Here is an 11,624-nt window from a genome sequence, read left to right on the forward strand (position 1 = left end):
AACGTTTAAAAATACATACTAAAAATTTAAATTTGGGTGCCGAGGGAGGACACTGAACTGGGAAAGTGCCTGCTGAACAAGCACGAGGACTTGAGTTTGGTACCCAGAACCTCTATTTTCACTGTGGCATGCAACTGTGCCAGCACAATAGGCTTTAGGGAGCAGAGCCCTGAGGCTTATTGGCCAGCCAGCCTAGCCAGTCAGTGACCTCTGGGTTCAGTGATACACACTGTCTGAAGTGTTTATCTAATTATTCTTTATAAATAAAAACTCGGGAGTCAGATATTGGGGTAAGAATTTTGGTCAGCTAGTGGCTAGCTCTGCCCTCTGATTCAAAGTAAACTTTATTGTCTGTCTCTGGAGTGTCAGAGTGCAATCAAAATATCACACAACATTCTCCCCTTTTTGTCTTAATAAAAAGGGAAGGTTTTAACTCTAACACAGTAAAGCTACATACAATAAGAACAATTATTAGGTAAGAATTACATTCACCATGTCCAATCCATTTGCATTTGGCAAATTCAGAGAACATACTCCATTATCTATGTTATCTTGGTGAGTTCAAAGTTTTCTACCTAATTTATTTTCTATCCTAACTTGTATTACCAACCCCAAACTATGTTTTTAGACCTCAAAACATTTTCTTAGATAAACAATTTAAGCTTTCATGTCTCTCAACCTTATACATTTTACACCTCTTTTGTGAGTTTCTTTTCTGAATTTGGTAACAAGGAAAACTATAACTATCTCATCTTCAACTTCATCAGAGACCTGAGAATGATATGTTATACAGGAAGTGTAGAGCAAACAACTCCCAAAACTATAGAAAACAACAGAGATATCTGGCTGCCTAGACAGTCATCCAAGGTTCCTCTGCAATGTTGGGACATCCTCTTTGATCTACCGGCCTAGAATACCTGACAGACTTTTCAGTGAAGCAGGAATTTTGAAGGACTGTCCTACATTGTCTTGGCAAAGTTTGGCAGTCACTTTCTTTTGTATCCTGCTTGTCCAGTTTGGATAGCATACTGACAGCAGTCGAGGCAAGGGCAGTTTCTTGCCCAGTGGCTAACTTCATCACAAAGAAAACTCCATATGGAGGTTCTTTGATGCCCATCATCCTTTTTTGAAGTAAATTGATGCTGCCAGGAGCAGAAATGTCTCACTGTCATAAAAAGCCTTATGTTATTAAAACATCTTAAATGACATATTCAGTAGGTCTCTGAAGTGTTTGAAGACCATCTATCTAAAATATATCTTTATTTGACATGAAAAACATACCTAACATGGCCACAAATTTCATTGTTATAGATGACCGACTACGAACCTACAGTTCTTAATTATCTTAAACAGTTTATAATAATAGCCTTTAAGGACTAGAACTTTAAACTATATTTTAAAATGAGCTGCATAGGTATAATACCTTAAACAAGAGTAGAAACATATATACAGTATAACAAAAATACCTTAAATTTGTATCATTATACAAAAATCCATACCAATGTAAAATGTTTAAGACTAGTAGTTGTTTCTTAGTTTAAAAGTAGATTCAATAATTGACTCTTTTATCCTATCATTCCTGTACCCCCCCTTTTCTTTTTGGAACTAGATAATCTGAATCTAATCTTCTTTGCTTAGTTTCCTCCCTGACTATGACCAATAACAACCTGCAACCAACCCCTGCTAAATGAAGATAAATATCCATAATCCACCAAATGACCAAAAACCACCCACCCCACCTCTTGGGAATATGGGTGTTGTGTTCTAAAAATTACTTCCTGTTGTCTGGGGGCAACAGTATCCTTAGCAGTTCATGAGAAAATTGAGATAATGGTCAAGTCCTAGGAAAACTAGCTGTAACATTTGTTGTCCAGTCTCTGTGTGATGAGAAAGTGCAGAGATTATCTGAAGTCCTGACTAGAGTAGTCTGTGAGGCTGGATCATCTCAGATAGCAGCTTTGAAGTTGTTCTAGATACAGAATTTTGAGGAAACTGCAACAGAGGTGCTCTGAGAGGCTGGATCACCTGGGCTACTTGTCTTTATTGGTGTCTGTCCTTTTCTGAAAACAGTCAAACTTTTAAAGGTAACATGTATTTGCATTAACACAAGTATAGAATGTGCAGCGTGTACAAGTCAGTTAAAGATGATTTTTGTGTTTCACGTTTGAACAGGAAAAGGCATCTGTCAACTTTATAAGTCCGTTTTGACTTTATAACCAAACCTCTATCCATGCCATATGAAAATATGACATGTAATAATGAGTCATGAGGATTCTGTAGCCAACAAGATTTATCATGTGTCATCCAGTCTCAGAGCTGCTCCCATGTTGAGGAATCATCACCTAACTTGTAGTCTTTCCTGGCTTTCCCCCTCATGTCTATAGCCAAGAGCCTCAGGAGGTCTCCCCTGGTCAAATCTGATCTTGTTTAACTTTGAAAGAATCCATAACTTTTCATTTCCTGTGGAAAAGCACAACCTCTCCCCCCACACAACATATTTTCTGATTTCCATTCTGAAGCCAAGATATCCCTAAAGTATATAGGCTGGTTTAACTCAGAAGTCCCTCCCACAATCCACTGTGTCTTAGCAGCTGCTGTTTGCTCATCAACATTTAAAAAATCCAAAGTGAACAAAACACCATACAGGATCTAGATGCCTTGTGTATTTCCCATCCTTATGTGGCTCATTGTTTTTATATTACTTTACTCTTTTTTTTTTTTTAAAAAGTCTATTATTTTTAAACTATTTTTTCTATGCCTGTCTACACCTATTTTCTTTTCTTCAGCACCTAGGCACCTTTTTAAGCATACTGTACTTTTTTAGAGGTCTTCTGTGTCTGAACCTGGCCTTACTAAGTTCCTGCAGCATTCTCTGACTGTGTGAGACAAATCCTAAACTGTTAGGCAGCGGCTAGGCACTCTGCAGAACTGCTCTGGTGGCTGGCTACGCCCCACTTGGTTCTGGAGAGCCAACTCTTTACGCCCACAGGCAGTGGCTGGGAGCTGTGCCTCTCTTTGCAGAGAGCATCAGCCAGCCTGAGAGACTGTGTGACCAGGAAGCCATGTCCAGCTACTTGTCCTGAACTTTCCTTAGCTTTCTCGGACCCCATGTTTGGATATTTGAGACTCAACAATGGACGCTCTATGTGACAAGCTTTGTTATCAGCTCACAAATAACAACACAGATACTTATTCATTATGAAAGCTTGGCTATTAGCTTAGGCTTGTTCCACTAGCTCTTATAACTTAAATTAACCCATATTTTATTAGTTTTTATTAATCTATGTTCTATCATAGGCTTTCACCTCTCTCCCATTTTGTGTGTCAGACTCCTTTAGCATCTTGATCTTCCTCTCTCTGCCTGGAAGTCCCTCCTATCTCTCCTGCCTAGCTATTGGTCATTCAGCTTTTTATTACACCAATCTCAGCAACTCATCTTCACACAGTGTACACAGTGTACAAGTATTCTTCAAAGGGTAAAGTGCAGGGGGACTGAGGAAGACACTCAGTGCCAACCTTTAACCTCCACATTCATGAACACACATACATACATGCCCTACACACATGTGTGCACACTCATACATACGACACACATTAAAAGATTAAAATTTTAAATTTCGGCATAAAGGTGAAATAATTTTTACAAAATAAAGTTTAAAATTTATTCAGAGATGCAACAAAAACTTGCTTTCTCTAAAAATGTTAATACTATTTAGTAAAATGAAATTGGCTTGGGGATTGTGTGTGTGTGTGTGTGTGTGTGTGTGTGTGTGTGTGTACAGTGTATGTGCATGCTTACATGTGTTAGTGTAGGTGCATTCATGCCACAGTGCATATGTGTTGGAGGTCAGAGGAAAACTTTAGGTTCATGATTTTCACCTTGTTTATGCCAGGTGTGGTGAATTGAATGAAAATGGCTCATATGAAAAACAGGCCCATCTGCTTGAACACTTGGTCTTCAGTTTGTGGAACTGTTTGGGAAGGATTAGGAGGTGTGGCCTTGGTGGAGGAGGTGTGTCACTGCAGGTAGGCTTTGAGGTTTCAAAAGACTTGTGCCATTCCCAGTTCTCTGTCTGCCTCCTGCTTGTGGATCAAGGTGTGAGATCTCAGCTGTTCCTGCTGCCATGTGTGTGCTCTGCCATCATGGACTCTAACTTTTTGTAACCATGAGCCCAGTTAAATGCTTTCTTTTATAAGTTGTCTTGGTCATGGCACTTTGTCATAGCAATGGAAAAGTAAGACAACAGACTAGCTGATCAGGAACTTTCTAAGGATTCTCTTGTCTCTGCCTCCCACCTCACTGGAGGAGTGCTGGGGTTACAGACACATGGAACTGTGCCTGGCTTTACATGGCTTTTGGGGATCTGAACTCAGGTCTTCATATTTGTTCAGCAAGTGCTTTAAGACTGAGCCATTACTGAGTCTACCAAGTTGATTGCAGTCCTTGGGGGAGGATTTGCCCTGGAGGAGGTGGGAATGGGGCATGGGCTGGGGGTAAGGGGAGGGGGTGCGAGGGGGGAGAATAGGGGAACCCGTGGCTGATATGTAGAACTGAGTGGTATTGTAAAATAAAATAAATAAAATTAAAAAAAAAAATAAAAAAAGACTGAGCCATCATTGCAGCCCAGCTTGGAAGTTTTTTCTTGGTTTGAGTTATCTATGATAAAGACACAAAGTCTGATACAATGCTCAGTTAATTTAGGCATTAACTTTTGAATCAGTGTCACAGCTCAAGAGAATATCACACAGAGATACATTAATTCCAGAGGAAGGAGTGACTATCGTTAGCCAAAGTAGCAGAATCATGATATTGTGTCTTTTCAGCCTTTTATAGTGGAATGGAATATAAATATGGACAAAATTAGAGATAATAAAATATTGAGTATCTGTGTATAATGCACCTAGCCTGCCTCCCTCAATTTTTAACTCATTGTCAATGTTGTTTTGTCTTCTTTTTCTTGGACTAGATTATATTTGCATAATTGTCAGATTCACTGTATTCATTATTGTCTTGTTGTTGCAACAAAATGCCCTACAGAAGCAACTGAAGGAATGATTTAATTTGCCTCATGGTTTGAGTGGTGGGATAAAAGGCACGCACCACCACCACCACCTGCTTCTTTTGTGTTTCTTAACAGCACTCTGTAATTCAATGGACACATTCAACTTCTCTTGGGAAAAAGTTGTATAAATTGTATTAAATGCTAGAAATGTGGGGAGACACCAAATGTTAAAAGCCCATTGTGGGGTGTGGTAGTCTGAATGTAACTGGCCCTCATAATCTCATAGGGAGTGGCACTATTAGGAGGTATGGCTTTGGTGGAGTAGGTATGGCCATGTTGGAGGAAGTGTGTCACTGTGGGGGCGGGCTTTGAGGTTTCCTATGCTCAGGATACCGCACAGTGTGTCAGTTGACTTCCCGTTGCCTGCAAGATGTAGGACTCTCAGCTCCAGCACCACCTCTGTCTGCACGCTGCCATGCTTCCTGCTCTGATGATAATGGACTGAATTCTGAAACTATAAGAAAGCCACCCCCCATTAAATGTATTATTTATAAGAATTGCTGTGGTCATGATATCGCTTCAAAACAATAAAAACCCCAACTAAGATACAGAGGGCTGGAGAAGTGGCCCAGTGGTTAAGAACACTTATTCACTGCTGCTCTTGCAGAGGACCCAGGTTTGATTCTCAGAACTCACACAGTGGCTCACAGCGCTCCATGATTCCAGTTTCAATGATCCAGGGCCGCCTTCAGATCTCTCCTCTCCTCTGCTCATCTCTTCTTTTCTTCCCTTCTCTACCCCTCCCTTTTCTCTGCTCTCTTTGTTTTCTTCTCCTTTCCCCTCTTCATCACTTCCATCTTGTTTCCATGTCTTCTCCCTTTCCTTTTCTCCCATTATGTTCCCTCTCCTTTTCTTTTTTCAATTCACTCTTCTCTCCTTTCAGGTTTCCTTTTATTAAGCTGTCTGCTACTGCAGTATGATTAGCAGAATCCATGACTTTTACATTATAGATACTCAGGCATAATAGTAAGCCACCTTACTCTGGCTGTGAAAAGCAAAAATATCTCCCAATTGTTACAGAATGGCCCTCAGGGATGGAACCACTGCCCTTGAATGCCAGATCCTTGAGGGCAGAGAACTTTGCCTATTTTGTGCACTCCTAAATCTCTATCTCTGTTTCATATAACAATGCCTAACTCATAGTAGGTATTCAACTGCTTTTTTCCTCCTCCTCCTCCTCCTCCTCCTCCTCCTCCTCCTCCTCCTCCTCCTCCTCCTCCTCCTCCTCCTCCTCCTCCTCCTTGGTTTTTTGAGATAGGGTTTCTCTGTATAGCCTTGGCTGTCCTGGAACTTGCTTTGTAGACCAGGGTGGTGTCAAACTCAGAATTCTGTCTGTCTTTACCTCCCAAGTACTGGGATTAAAGGTGTGTGCCAGTACCACCTGGCTCAATAGCTACTTCTGAAATGAATAAGCAAACAGATGAGCAAGCAGAGGAGCATCATCTTCATAATTTTTATTATGACAAGAAAGAGCAAGGGGTTGAAGCTTTTTCTTTGTGATTTGGTCACACACCTCAGAGGAGATGGTGACGTCATGAAGTTCATCACAGGCGTGCAATACCAGCTCAGCTAAAACATTTGTTTCTCAAGTAAACTTCTTGAAAATTATTATTATAGTGTCCTTGGAGGTCAGAAGTATTGGATCATGACAGATGTTTGTGAGCCACCATGTGGGTGCCGGGAACCAGACCTGGGTCCCCTGTAAGAGTAATGAGTGCTCTTACCCACTGAGCCAGCTCTGCAGCCCCTTCTTTAAAACTTTGTTTACAATCAGATTCATTCATTTTATTTTATGTGTGACTGTTTGGCCAGAAGCACTCTTTTTCAAAAACAAGTTTCCACTCTGTTGTCCAGGCTGGCTTCTAACTCCTGGGCTCAAGTGATTCTCTAGCCTCGGCCTTGCAGGCAACTGGGACTGTAGGCATGTACTACTACATTCAGCTATAAACAAATGACAAGAAGATTTTGGTTTTCATTTAAATGTAGATATGGAGAAATAGAACAACTGATTATTTAGGCAGAATACAATTAGTGCTCTCTGTCTTGGTTCTGAATATATATCTATATATATCTATAGCATATTACACACACACACACACACACACACACACACACACACACACACACACGTCCAAAATATTTGAGGAGCTGGGGAATTGGCTCATTCAGTAAATCATTTAATGTGCAAGCATGAGGACCCAGGTTTGCACTATGCAAGTACCTATGTAAGAAGCCAGATATGGAGGTGCAGGCTTGGAATATTAATGCTGGGGAGACAGAGAGGAAGACCTGGACCATCCGGCTTGTCCTGTGAGTGAGCCCCAGGTTCACTGAGAGACCCTGTGTCTAAGACCAAGGTAGAGAGCTATTAAATAAGTCACCTGATGTTGACTTCTGGCCCTCACATGCATACACACATCTCCACACACACATGTATATACACATATACATGTACACCTCAAGAAAATATTTGGAAAAAGTTGTATCTGTACTGAACATGTACAGACTTTTGGGGGAGATTATTCCTTAATGCTACAATATGACTATCACGTATAGAGAGAATTTATATTGTGTCAAGCATTATATGTAATTCAGAGATAATTTAAAGTATACGGGAGGATGTGTACAGATTCTACGAAAATACTGTGCCATTTTTACAGGAGACTTAGCAGCTTCAGAGTGTGGTACCCATGGTGAAATGAAGACCTGGAACCACTCTATTGTGCATGATTGTAGAGTGTTTATTAATTTCAGTGAAAGTCTTACGATGAATTTAAAATTAAAAAAAAATCAGTGAGATAGCACACAAGACCTGAAAAATAAATATAAGAATATTTGTTTGGGGTCTGAGGAGATGGCTTAGTGGGCAAGCTTGAGGGCTTCACTTAGCATCTCTAGCACCCATGTAAAAAGCTGGCCATAGATGCACGTACCTGTAACCTCAGCATTGAGAGGTAGATTGACAGGTGGATCTCGGGAGCTCGCTGGCCAGGCAGCCTAGTCAAAACAGTCTCCTGACATCCTCCCCTGGCTTCTGCATGCATGCACAGGGCACACGCCCCTACATATCCACATTTATGTATCACCCACAGAGTCAGAATTATTTATTTTTCTCTAATGAAGATACCAAGATTATCAAGGCTGCAGAAAAAGATCCCACATTCTATATTGTAATTTTCTTCAGAGGTGATGGCAGTGATGAATCACACCTCACCAGAAGTGCAGATAAAGCTCTGGTGTTAGCCCTACCTGAAGCTTGCTTGTCGTAGAAGGGAAGGCAGGTGTGTGTCCTATGGGCCATTGGAATAGACAGGCAGCTCCACAGGATGGACTATTTGCATACGCCTGTGGCTACCTGTGATGGAATGGACCTAAAAATCACTGTGACACTGGGTCCTGATTAGCTAACACATCAAAGGGCTGGATGCAACTTGAGAAAGATACACTGAGTTTACAAACCTGGCTATTATGAGTGACTAGTCAGAAAACACAAATATATATGACCAAGTATATCGATATGTGTAATATTTATTTATATGTGAGAAAAAGAGAAGTGTTCACTTGAGTCTGTATAAGGTTTCTTTTTGTCTGTGGTAATATGATGTGCCTGGGAGAATGTAGGAAGAAAATGCTGCTAATCCAGATAGATATGCAAAGTAGACTGCATACTGTAGATCTAAAGCATTCTTATGGGGGTCGGCCTTTGTTGAAATTTTACAATGTTTCCTGTTTGTTGATGCTTTATCAAAGTTTTAAGTCCCCCACCCCTTAAAAAAAAAAAAAAAAGAAGCAGGTGTGAGACTCTTCCAAAATATACTTTCTAAATGCTTTCTTCAGAGATCAAAATTCTAAATTTCAGATTGGGTTAAATACATTTTATAATTCATCCCACAGCTGTTGGAGTTATCATGGAGTAAAATGAGAATTGCTTTGTAGGGCCTATGTCTCCACGGAGCAGTTTTGAAAATGAAACCAAATCTTCACGCTCCACTTGACATGGGGATTTCAAGTCATTTTTACAGGCTTCACTGTAGTTACCATGTGTAACACTGAAAGAGTATTAGAATGCAGTGAGTTCACGGTTAAAACAGAAACAAATAAATGATAACACAGATTGTATTTCGTCATCTCCTTTTGTGGATTTCATATCTGTACTTTAACCAAAGAACACATTTCTTGTATAAAGTGTCTCCTTGGTTAATTGCAGCCAGGTCTGCTTCCGTGGCTAGGAGAGCTTTTATAATACACAAACGTCTGTTTGGTGTAAGTAGGGGATGTGGGGACGAGCTCTTAAAGAGGAATCAGATTTTCCCTAAGACGCGGTGTGGTATTTAAATAGTCTTTACTAAGTCCCCAGGATGCTCAGAGACTGGAAAATTCTCAGGTGTCCCTTGTAACGGATTTGCTCCTGATTTTTACAAAGCAGTGACTGTCTGAAGTCTCTCAAGGCAAACAGAAAATGAAGCTGGGGGATGGGGTGATACAGGGTCGAACTTAAGACCTGGCGTTCAGTTTCCAGAAATGAAAAAAGCGCGAGCGCCATCTTCTTAGCGGACCCAAAGAAGGAAGCTGAACAGAAATGCACGCACAGGAGCCACCTTTTTTCTGCTTCTAACCGGAAAGGCCTTGGGCCCTAGACTGGGAGGCGGGTCACCTTTGAAATTAAGCTTCCTTCTCAACTCCATTCTGCTGCCGGCACATTCCTGGGGCGACTTTGCCCGCCAATCTGTGTGGAGTCTACAGACAAATCTCTTTTCAGCAAACGGTGACTTGCTGTCCTTAAGCTCCCAGACTATGAGGGCTTAGGTTCGAACTACAGCCTAAAGATGGAGGATTTAGGTTCATCTTTCAGTGAAGACTGCTAAGTATCAGTTCCACGTTAATTCCGGAAGTTATGGGAAGACTTTCTCGATGCTTGAGACAGTTTAGTCTTTCACTTTAATCTGGGGACAAAACGAAGACACAGTAGCTAAAGAGAACATTCTGTGTAGTATTTTTGTGGTTAAGTGGATAATTAGGGTTGTTTAGGTGGAAACAATAGTAGAAAATGCAGGTTTTTAATTTCAATGTCTTTCTGAAATACTAAAGAATTTCTTAAATGTAAACCACTGGAGAACGGGAAAGTCACCTTGGTCTTCTAAGGAGGTAGCCTAAGATTGTGGCTGCCTCTCCTTGAAAAAGTGGGGGTGGGTGGGCAAACCTGCAACAACAAACAAACAAACAAACACAAACAAACAAAAAAAACAGGCTCATGGAGTCCTTGTCTACTAAAGCTTTTATTGAGGTTGGAGTGAAAATTGCATTTTGCTTGGGATGATGTGAGCCTGGGTACAGGCCTGTCCTCTGTCTCCTTGGGCCAACTGAGGGGAAAAAAAAGAATGAACCCCATTTATTTCTGATGGTTTAACTCTGCAGTCTCTCTGTTTTGTGTTTCTCCCAAACCCAAGATGGACATTTGAGATAGGAGGCAGCTAACCTGAATGTAATATTGTGAGCTTACTTTTTGTTAGCTTTGGGCCAGGAAAACAGATAATTATGACTGTCATAAGTTTACCCTTTAGATTTGTGGCCAGTTTAGGGCTGCAAACTGCTCTTCTGGCTCATTATCTCACCAAGTAGTGACAAGCAATTTGGGGACCGCTTCCTAAAATGTTAACATATGAAAGATTTGAGTATCCTCCTCTCACGGCCCTTCTCATCCCTTTGCTTCTTGCAGACCCTAACAGTTAATTAGATAATTGGTGAGCTTTCTGCAAATAATCTAAATATCCCATAAAAATATAACACCAGTCAAAGACCAGCCTATTATATCTTTCACTGAAGTTAGCGTGGACAACTCTATTTAGATTAGTGCTTTTTAACACTATGAGCATGTAAACACACGACCAGGGAAGCTTGTTCAAAGACAAGTTCAGGTTTGGTAGGAACTAGGTGGGGACTGTTTCTAAGATTTCCCAAGAGTCCCTGATGTAACTCAGTGAGAACCACATTAAGTAGCAAGAATTCAGACTGAGATAGAAGAGTCTTTGTGCCCTAGAAAAGGCACAGTATCTTCCTGTAAGAAGCCTCACCAGGCACTTACATAGTACATGAATGCTTAAGTGAGTTGTGAGTGCACACACACACACACTGAGGGGGGTGGGTGGGTGAAAAACACCCAAACATATAAAATAAAAAGAGGAATCTTTCAACAACAACAAAAAGAAGTGTTCACTTTGCACTAGGACATGAAATAAATAAGCAAAAGTTAGACATCAGACACATGTATCCTGAATATCTCATTTTAATATGAATTTTATTTCACTATGAATGATGGATTTTTCCCAGTTAGAGGGAAGCCCCTCCTTAGCAGTGTTACTCTCTAGAAAGTCACTCCATCCACAGTGGCTGTTAAGAAATGCCGAGTGGCTGACATACAGGCTACTTGAACCACCGGATGGAAATCCAAATAGAGCTGGGTTAATTCATTCCTGCGATGAAATTCCTTTCAGTGATGGCTTATCCAAGTGGCCGGATGGTGGGGTCCTTTGCAACTTCACCAGTCCCCTAAAAGTTTGTTAC

This window comes from Peromyscus maniculatus, chromosome 9 (assembly GCF_049852395.1).
Source record: "Peromyscus maniculatus bairdii isolate BWxNUB_F1_BW_parent chromosome 9, HU_Pman_BW_mat_3.1, whole genome shotgun sequence".
NCBI classification, from domain to species: Eukaryota; Metazoa; Chordata; class Mammalia; order Rodentia; family Cricetidae; genus Peromyscus; species Peromyscus maniculatus.